This window comes from Gracilinanus agilis, chromosome 5 (genome assembly GCF_016433145.1).
Source record: "Gracilinanus agilis isolate LMUSP501 chromosome 5, AgileGrace, whole genome shotgun sequence".
NCBI lineage: Eukaryota > Metazoa > Chordata > Mammalia > Didelphimorphia > Didelphidae > Gracilinanus > Gracilinanus agilis.
This window is the reverse complement of record NC_058134.1, coordinates 139,866,026-139,876,699: the sequence shown is the minus strand read 5'-3', so window position 1 is coordinate 139,876,699 and position 10,674 is coordinate 139,866,026.

Genomic DNA, 10,674 nt, shown 5'->3' with positions numbered 1-10,674 from the left:
CTTCCTTCCTTCCTTCCTTCCTTCCTTCCTTCCTTCCTTCCTTCCTTCCTTCCTTCCTTCCTTCCTTCCTTCCTTTCTTTTTCTTTCCTCTTACTTTCTATCTAAAATCAATATTGAGTATTGGTTCCAGTGCAGAGGAGCGGCAAGTACTAAGCAGTGGGAGTTAAGTGACTTATTTAGCTAAGGTCCCACAGCTAGGAAGTATCTGAGGACAGATTTAAACCTAGAACCTTTCATCTCCAGCCTTGGTTCTCTATCCATTGAGCCAATTTGATGCTCCTGTCACATCTCTCTTTATTGAAATCCTACATCTCCTTTGATGTCCTCTGCAGACAATTCCATTTTATAATCCTTGCTTTCCTCTTGTTTCCTTTAAAGCAAACTATTTGTCTTGCTGACCATTTAGTTTTGCCCAGTTATGATGTTTTGTCATTCTTTTACTAGAAAAAAGGCCATTCATATTTCATAACAAAGACCTTGTCATTCCACAATGGAGTAGCAGTGTGTTTTAGTAAGAAGAACGTTAGACTTGGATTCAGGAAGATCTAAGTTCAGATCCTGCTTCAGACAACTCATTAGCTTCATGACTTGAAAGTGATCATGAACAAGTAATTTAGTGCCATGATATCACATTTACTCACTTTAAAAACAATAAAATGGAGAGAAAACATAACTTTCCAAATCTCAATTTTCTCAACTATAAAACAGGCACAGAAATACATATAGTACCTGCCTTATAGGATGGTTGTGGGGTATAAATCTCACTACCTATGTGACATGGGGAAAGTCACTTTACCTCTCTGTGGGAAAGGGAATGAGTATTTATATGGACTTCTCTCTGTGCCAGGTATTGTATGTACTAGCATTTATTTTCTCATTTGATTATCACAACAACAACATTGAGAGTAGTTGCTGTTATTATTCCCATTTTACAGTTGAGGAAACTGAGGCAGGAAAAGGTTGTGACTTGCAACTAGTAAGTGTTTATGATCAAATCTAAACTCAGGTCTTTCTGACTCCAGACCCAGTGCTCTATCTACAATACTACTTGTTGCCTCTATACCTTAAAATCTTCATTTATAAAATGAGGTAACTGGACTGTGTGGTCTTAAAGGAGCCTTTCAGCTCTGGATTATGTGAGATACTTTGATCCTATGAGGGAGTTTGTTTTGATGACCTCTAAGGACATTTCTAACTGTAAATCTCTGATCCTATGGGAATATAAGTAAAGTACATTATGTAAACGTCAACTCATTATTAATTAGAAATAAGACAAATTCCCCGAAATGGTCACATATTGACTTAAAATTCACAGTTTGGTATAGACCAGTGGTATCAAATAGAAATGGTGGCCACTAACCTATGCATAAGGATCCTTGCTGATGACATGTTGGCTTAGTTCAAAGTATAATATTATCTATGCATATTGTATTTCTACTGATTTTATTAAATATTTCCCAATTATATTTTAATCTGTTTTGACCTGCACTCAGTAGTGTCACTGGCAGCATGTAGTCTGCCACATGTTTCGCACCTCTAGAATAAAAAAACCGAGATCAGAGGCTTTTCTGAGATCAAGTGTTGATGGGGATTCTAGCCAGCTGGAAGATGGGGCTTGGAAGGATACAGAAGCCTAAACCCTGATTTCACAATTCTGACCCTGGTGAGTCTGATTTCTAGATATCAATCAGTATTAAATGCTGGTCATGAGAACTGCAAGAAAATATAATCCTATACAATCAATGATTTATGAAGATCGTGGTCAGAGTGGAAAGATCTTCCCAGGAGGTGATAGATTGAATGGTATATTCAGTTGATCCATAATTTGGCACAAGATTAATTCTTAATTTCTTTAACACTAAAGTTATTGCTTTCTCAAAGAGTAATAATAATGTATTATTGTTATTATTAATTATAATAATTATAATAATAAATTAAAGTTATTTTTGTCTGCTAGTTCTCACCTTGGACTCCAAATAAGCCATCATATTTTTCATCTCTTCCCTTAGCCTTTTTCCTTGCCCTCTTCTATTTTATTTCTTCCAGAAGCCATGTTTTTATCTTTCAGAAATCCCTTTATCACTTATTTAAGAATAGTAAATTGGGAAAGATATCATAATCCACATTACCTAGGAGGCTGACTCAAATGAATGAATGAATCTCCTGATCTTGGGAGTTCTATGCTTCTGGGGACTAAACTCATCTGTACAGAGTTCACCATTCATATGGTTAGGAGCCCCTGGGAGAAGGAGACTATCAGATTGTCTAAAAAGCAGTGAACTGGCCCAGATTGGAACCAGAGAAGATCAAAGTTCTCATGATGATCAAAGGTGGGATTGGGCCCAGGAACAGCATAGCCCCTTTGAAGCTTGGGAAAAATAGGGAAATCCAATCTTTAAAAAGCAAAATGATAATGATGATGATGATTATGGCAACATAATAGAAACAAATCTTCATCAGCCGTAAAGCACATTATTCTTTTTAATTTTTTTTCTTTGAATACAATCTAAAAGTATTTTATCCAAAACAGTTTAACTTTTGAAACTAAACATTCTCACCCTGGTTTAATTTCGTGCTCCCTACAAAGCACTATAACATTTATCATCATTTACAAGTGTAGCCATACCCCTTTTAGGTAAAAATAAAAACACCCTCTCTTTAAAAGTAGAAGAATCAAAATCTCAGTGTCATAATGAATCCCAGAGGTCATCTAGCATGACCTGTACCCCTGTAACTGAACAAGAATTTTCACTATAACATCTCTGACATGGAATAGGAAGGAATCACAGCTTTAGAAAAGGACCTGATCCTTCATTTTTATAAAAGAGTAAAATGTGTGTGTGTGGAGGGGGGGGGGGGAGCTGGGTAGCACAGTGGATTGAGAGCCAGACTTAGAGATAGGAGGTCCTAGGCTCAAATCTGGCTTCAGATACTTCCTAGCTGTGTGACCCTGGGAAAGTCACTTAACCCCCATTGCCTACTATTTACCAGTCTTCTACTTTGGAATCAATACATAATATTGATTCTAAAGTGGAAAGTAAGGATTTTTAAATAAATAAATATGTGAGAGTAAAGTGAATCCCAGAGATATTAACTCCTTTAATGTGATGTAACTGGTTAGTTAAAGACCAAGATCTAGGTTTCCTGACCCCCCCCCCTTTCAGTCCTTTTATCTCTATACCCTGCAAAAATGTTGGAAATTTCTGATATGGGAACTCCTTGTACCAATATAGACTGCCATATATCTCTGACACAGTAGGTATCATATCATAGATAAGTCATAAGACATTTCCTGAGGCACATAAGGATTAAGTAATTTGCCCTTGGTCACACATTAATCAGTAATGGGACTTGAATCCAGGTTTTTCTGACTCCAAACCCAACACAATTCACTTCACAACATGGTCACCATCTTTTATATCATGCTTCCTCATTAGGTCAGTGCCATCATTACTCAAAGACATAATAATAGTTGAATTTCTTCTCAATCTCTAGTATTAAGTAGATAATTTCCCTGTCATCATCTTCATGTCATTCAATGACCAAATAATTTATATTTGAAAGAATAAACCATTTTCTTCTAAATTTTGTGAAGTAGTGAGTGCATATAATATTAACCCTTTTTGATAATCAAATAAACTAAGGCTCATTTCCATGAAAAGACTTGTTAATGGTTATGATTTAGTCACAGAAATAGTCAATATGAACAAAGATTTTGTGTGCTGTCTACTCCGGCTTACCAACAAAAACTTCCCAGCACAAAACACAGAACTTCACATAAAGACATCCTCCATATCTATACATCAATATCCCATAATTGCCATTGTATTTGAAAACTAACTCTTTGAAATGCCATAACAAAACTAGAGAAATGAATTTTTGTGTGAATGTGATTTGCACAGAGTAGACACTAAATCTACTGTGTCTGTGTGTCTGCTGTGGTCAATTTTAAAAACTGACTTCACTATCTTATTCTCTCAATCAATAAACACTTACAAAATATCTACTATGTATGAGATCCCAGACTGGATGGTGGGGATCCAAAGACAAAAACAAAAGAATTCTTGCCATCATTGAGTTTACATTCCTTTGGGGATATATTCACATTAAGTAAATACAAAATATGTACAGTACAAATACAAAATAATGAGGATATTATCATTAGGGACATGGTTAAGAAAGTCTTCATGTAGCAATTAGTAACATTACTATAAAAGAAATAGTAATAATAGCTTTTAACTGTTACTCATACAAGCATATGGGGTTACAGGAGCAATTGATAATATAGGCAACCAAAGACAATGGCAAGAACCCTAGATATAGTATAAGAAGATTGAGATTCAGGTTTTGACTTGCTAGTTATACAACCTTTGGTGCTTCATTTAATCTCCATTCATTTCTTATTCTCCATTTATAAAGGAATGATAAGAGATACTTAAACCAGTAGTCTTCAATTGTTTTTATTATTTTTTATATTTGATGTTTAACTTAAAATTTGTTACATGTTGATGCAATTTTTAATAGTTATTTTCTAACATTTTACAAACCATATTTTCTCCCACCCTCCCACCTAACTCCCCTCCACAGAATGGCAAGTAATATTATATAGATTGTAGATGTTTACCATGTTGTGAAAGAAGATACATATTGCTTACACTAGAGAAAATTTCATGAAGGAAATAAGGTGAAGAATGATATACTTCAATCTGCATCCAGACTCCATCAGTTCCTTCTATGGCAATGGATAGCCTTTTTCCATCAAGAGTGTCTTGGAGTTTTCCTGGATTCTTGCATTGCTGATAATAATTAAGTCATTTACAGATGACCATCATATATTATTGCTGTTACCGTGGACACAATATTCTGGTTCTGCTCACTTCACTTGACTTCATGTAAATCCTTCCAGGTTATTTTGTTTTGTTTTGTTTTGTTTTTTTTTGTGATCACCTTGTCTGTCATTTCTTATGGCATGATAGCATTCCATTTCAATCATATATTACAGCTCTTTCAGCCATTATCCATTTGATGGACAATGCTTCAGTTTCTAGCTCTTTGCCCTTACAAAAAATTTTGCTATAAATATATTTGTACAAGTAGGTCCTTCTTCCCTATCTTTGATCTCTTTGGGATTTCTGGATATAAAGGTCATATGCAGTTTTATGGCCCTTTGGGCAAGGTTCCAAATTGCTCTCCAGAATGGTTGTATTGGTTTGCAGTAATGTCAACAGTGTATTAGTGTCCCAGTTTTATCGCATTCTTTCCCACATTTATCATTTTTTTTGCCATATTACCCAATTTGTTGGGTGTGAGGTAGTACCTCAGAGTTGTTTAAATTTGCATTTCTCTAAATAATAGTGATTTGGAGGATTATTTCATATGATTAAGGGTAATTTAAATTTCTTAATCTGAGAATTGTTTGATCAGATCCTTTGAGCATTTGCTGATTGAGGAATGCTTTGTGTTCTTATAGATTTGACTTCTATATATATTTGAAAAATGAGGTCTTTGTCATAGATAGTTGCTATAAAAATGTTTTCCCAGTTTGCCTTTTCTTGTCTAATACTGGTTACATTCTTTTGGTGTACTATTATTTTTTGTTGAGAATATATCATCAATATGTGTATTTATACATTTAAAAATCATACATATTACTATACCAATGATTATGAGCATTTGAAGATCACACAAAAAGATAAAGTAAAAAAGTATCAGATAAGGATGAACAAATAGGGAGTCACTGTAGTTTAATGAGTGAAGGAGTGATATGGATAGACTTTAGGGAAATCACTTAGACATCTGTATGGAAGATGGATTTAAGGGGAAAGAGACAAGGTAGGGAGAATAGGATATTATCACAATAGCCCATATAATAATTGATGAGGGCCTCAACTAAGGTTTTTAGGTTTTTGAGTAAAGAGGGGACATATTTGAGAAAGATAGTTGAATAAGTGACAAGGTTGGGCAACCAATTAGATATGTGGGGTGAATGACAAAAGAGGTGAAGAAAATAGAATTTTAAATAATACTAAGTGTTGCAAATCTGGACATTCTAGGTGAATTAATAGGAAAATGTATAACATTTAGACTAACAAAATGGCTAACACTCTAGAGACCTTTACAAATATTATTTTTTTCTCACAGTAATCCTGGAAGGTAGGTGATATTATTTTTACATTTTACAGATGAGGAAAGTAAAGCCGTCAGAGGTTAAATGATTTGTCCAAGGTGATACAGCTAGCACTGTCAGAGGCTGGACTTGAACTCAGGGCTTTGTGACTCCAGGTCTAATACTCTTTCTACTAGGCGACCTAGTTGCCATAAGATAATGGGATCTGTAATAAAGATTATAGCCAGCCTACTCCTTAGCCAATTTACCTTATGCAGACTCAGGTCATCCCAAAACAAAAAAGAACAAGGTAAATGATGTTTTTATGTTCACTGGCCACCAGCATACTGACTGTCCTCCCAAGGATGTCTGCCACAACCATTGTGACCTGAGGGAAAGGGGTAGATACATAGGAGGTGGAGCAGGGAATTTTCCCATTGGTATCATCCCAGTTGTCATTGTTGGTCAAGGATCTACATAGTCCTTAAGCTATATCTTCCAGGAGGGCCCAATACCTGAAATTCCCTTCACTCATACCTTGTTACGGAAACCATCACAGTAATTGTTGTTCTACAAAATTATAGAAATGATGGTGTACATAGAGATAATGAGAACTAACACTTGAACCTCTCTAACACCAAGCAGGACCATATTTAGGCTATTTTCTCATACTTGGGACTATCGGGAGGCCTCCCGATTTTTTATCCTTTCCCCTATAGAGGGAATTTTGTTTCATTGATACTGATACTGATGAACCTCATCAAACTCTGGGAACAAAGGATTATTAGCAAAAGTATGCTAAATTTTAACAAACATCAGAGAACTGAATTTGAGGAACATTACACAAAACGATTTCTGGGATACATTTTCTAGGAGTGGAAAGATTTAATTGCCTTTCATTGTCAAAAAATAGAAAAAAGAAAGAAAGAAAACAATACCTACAGATCTGCATGAGGCAGTGTCTACAGATAAGTTTACAATGTACGAAAGAGGAAAGAAAAACTGGAAATATTTTCTAAAGACTTTTTTTTCCTTTTAATTGTGTAACCTATAGTAGCTCCAAAGAAGAAATTGTGAAGATAATATCCTTTTTTTCAAACAGAAATATATATGAATTATCTGATACTTTTCCATTATTGTTTTATTTAAATCACATTCAATTTAGTGGTAGATTGCTACTAGAGCTTTGTATTTTAATTAAGTATTATTAAGTTCACATATAATGAAATTGGCAGATGCTCTCTGTTTGGGGGAGAGTGATTAGGAGTTAAAGCAACAGAGAAAAGGAATGAGGAATCAAACACAAAATGAGATATAAAAGCATCATATGACATCTATTATTAATCCATTGTTTTTTCTAATACTGCACTTATAAACCAGAGTACCAGCATTAAAGCAAAACTAATATAAATGAGTGGATTCAATTCCTTTTATAAGGAATGTAGTTGGGGGGGTGATTTTTAATGAAAGAAGCTTTTTTAAAATTCTAAATATGAAATAATGCCACCTTTACAAAATTATTTCAATTTTCTGGTTTTTAAAAATCCTTTGGGTGCTGTTTTTAAAATACTGTGTCTGTTCTTTTTGTTCATTTCCATTATAAAAAGGGACATATCCTCAAATGTCAGTAAAACAAAATAGAGCACTATCAATTTTTATTTAATAATGTAGATTACATTTAATTTCACCAGTAGAAATGCTATAAAAGTTGACTGCATTGAGAAAGAATGGCTTCACCTTACATACTTTCTATAAGCAGAATATTTAGCCTAGAAAATTTTATTAAAATATTTAGGGCATTTGAGTACAAGACTGTTTATAATGTCACTCTCCCTTTCACTATTTATAGGATTAGGTGTAAGAAGGACCTTTGATTTGGGCAGTATTTAGAGTCAGCACTGGTAGCCCACGTAAACTTCATTTACACACAAAAGCAAAATTTGTCCTTTCATAGATGAAGAGAGAAAGGAGGCTTATTGGCAAGTTGAGATGCAGTATCTTTTAGGAGAAACAGGGAGAGTTTGGGAGTCAGAAAGGTTGAGTTCAAATCCTGGCACTGCTATTAATTACTACTTGTGTGATCTTAAGAAAATCATTTAAGTCAGTGGTCACAATGACCTCCTTGAAGTTCTCTCATGCTAAAAAGGAGATTGGGGAAGTGTTCAGGCTCTCTGCAAATGGCACCGGGCTCCTAGGGATGGTGTTCCTCCAATCACTGGGGTGGGACTCCTGTACCTCACTTCTATTTGATCTTTATCTTAGCCCCAACCTTGTATCACCTCAGTCTCTGATAAGGGAAAGACAATAAGATTCTTAGCTTAGTTTCAATTCTAGAGAGCATATCTTAGTTCTAGGTCCAAAACTCTACTCAGTGGGAATCTCAGGTACTATGGATTCTCAGAGCTTCTCTGCTTAAAATCCTGTCTCTAAGGTGGCCATAACTTGGACTTCTAGGTCCATGAAGATCATCTACTTGGAACTAAGAAGGACAAATGAATTAGGATAGAAATAGACACCAAAGCTTATTTCTCAGGGTTAGAGTAAAAGCCTAGGAGCAGGAGACAAAATTCTTTCCCTACCATCAGTTCCAATCATAGTACTTTGTTTGTGGGTGAACTATATCCTTTGCTCTGGATGAAGTAAGAAAGAACATCCAGGAAAAAGGGAATCTGAAAGTGAGTGATTATTTCCATATTCAATCTCTGGCAAGGAAGCAAATCAAAAGAATTTACCTCCATCCACAGAGTGGAGACTCAGAGCACCTCCATATTAATTGACCTGGACATTTTCAAAACTCTCATAACACAAAATAATCCAATCAAGTTAACAAGCATTCTTCAAACTCTTATTATGGGCTAGATATGGGCAGCTAGGTGCCACAAAGGATAGAGTCAAACTTGGAGTCATAAAGACTCATCTTCCTAAGAGATCAAGTCTGTCCTCAGATACTTACTTGCTGAGTGACCTTGAGCAAGTCACTTAACCCTGTTTGCCTCCATTTCCTCACCTATAAAATTAATTGAAGATGGAAATGGCAAACCACTCCAATATCTTTTCAACAAAAAGACCCAAACAGGGTCACAAAGAACTGGACAGAAAAATGAATAACAATAATTAATGTTCAAAGCACTGTGCTAAGTGCTGGGTATACAAATATTAGCAGAAAGAAAGATAATTCTTGCTCTCAAGAAGTTTACATTGCTAATGAAGAAAGATAACACATAAAAGAGATCTGAGTGGGAGGATAATTGGGAGAAAAGTTGGAGAAGCAGAAGTGGAACTTGGAAAAGAATCACAACAGAACTGGCCTTGGAATTTTCCTTAAATGGAAGCTCTGAGTGGTACCAAGTAATCATGAGGTGGAGAATACTTTTAGTGTGAGAAGTCCAGGGACCCCACAGTAAACTTCTGGTTGAGGAGACTTCCACTGTGTCTACAGTGTCAGAAATGGAGGTAGGAAGGAATGAAGACATATCTGGCCTGGCATTTTGCTTAAAATGGAGGTTCTGGGAGGAACTAGCCAATCAACATTGCCAATCTAAGAAGTAGAATGTATTTAACTATACTAAAAGTTTATGGATAAAGTGAATTTCTAGGGGGAAAGAAACAAATGTAAGAAACATAGTAGAGAAAGTCTGGGGTAGCTAGGTAGTGCAATTGATACAATGTTCGTCCTGGAGTCAAGAAGACTCATTTTCCTAAATTCAAATCTGACCTCAGGCATTTAGTAATTGTGTGACCCTCTTTGCTTTCATTTCCTTACCTGTCAAATGAGCTAGAAAGGAAATGGCAAACCACTCTAGTACATTTGCTAAGAAAACCCAAATGGCATCATGAAAAGTCAGACATAACTCAAAGGAACAATGACAACAAAAAGCAAGTCCTAACCTGAGTTTCTTGAAAGTGTTGGACTAAGTGACCTCAGAGGCATCTACAACAGCTGGTATAGTTTATTTCTCCTGCTTCTAACCTGTCTTCCATTCCATAGCATTTCTCATCATGTCCAGTCTCCTGGTTGGAAATTGTTTTTCTAATCCTCTTCTCGTCCTCATACCCCTCCCCAACCAACCCCCCCAAAAAAAACTAGAAAGGAATTGGTAGCAAAATTTATATTTGAATGAAAATAATTTGCAGTGAAGAATGAACTATTCCAGATAAATCAAATTTTCACCTTCCTATATCTAATTGTGAAGACAAACATCTTTCCCCCAATAAAGAAATTAAAACCATGCCAAATAATTAAGAGGTTTCTTTTGGTGTGCTTATTTGTTTGTTTTTTCTGCATTTTTTTAAACCTTCATCTTCCACCTTAGAATTAATACTATGTGTGAGTTCTAAAACAGGTAAGAACTAGGCAATGAGAATTAAGTGACTTCCCAAGGGTCACATAGGTAGGAAGTGTCTGAGGCCAGATTTGAACCTAGGACCTCCCATCTCTGGGCCTGGCTCTCAATCCACTGCATTACGCAGCTTCCCCTTTTCTGCATGATTTTTAGCTGTCTTTTTCCTTACTTTTGAATTTATAACACAACAATTGGCTCTAAAAGGCCATTTTAATTTAATTAGGA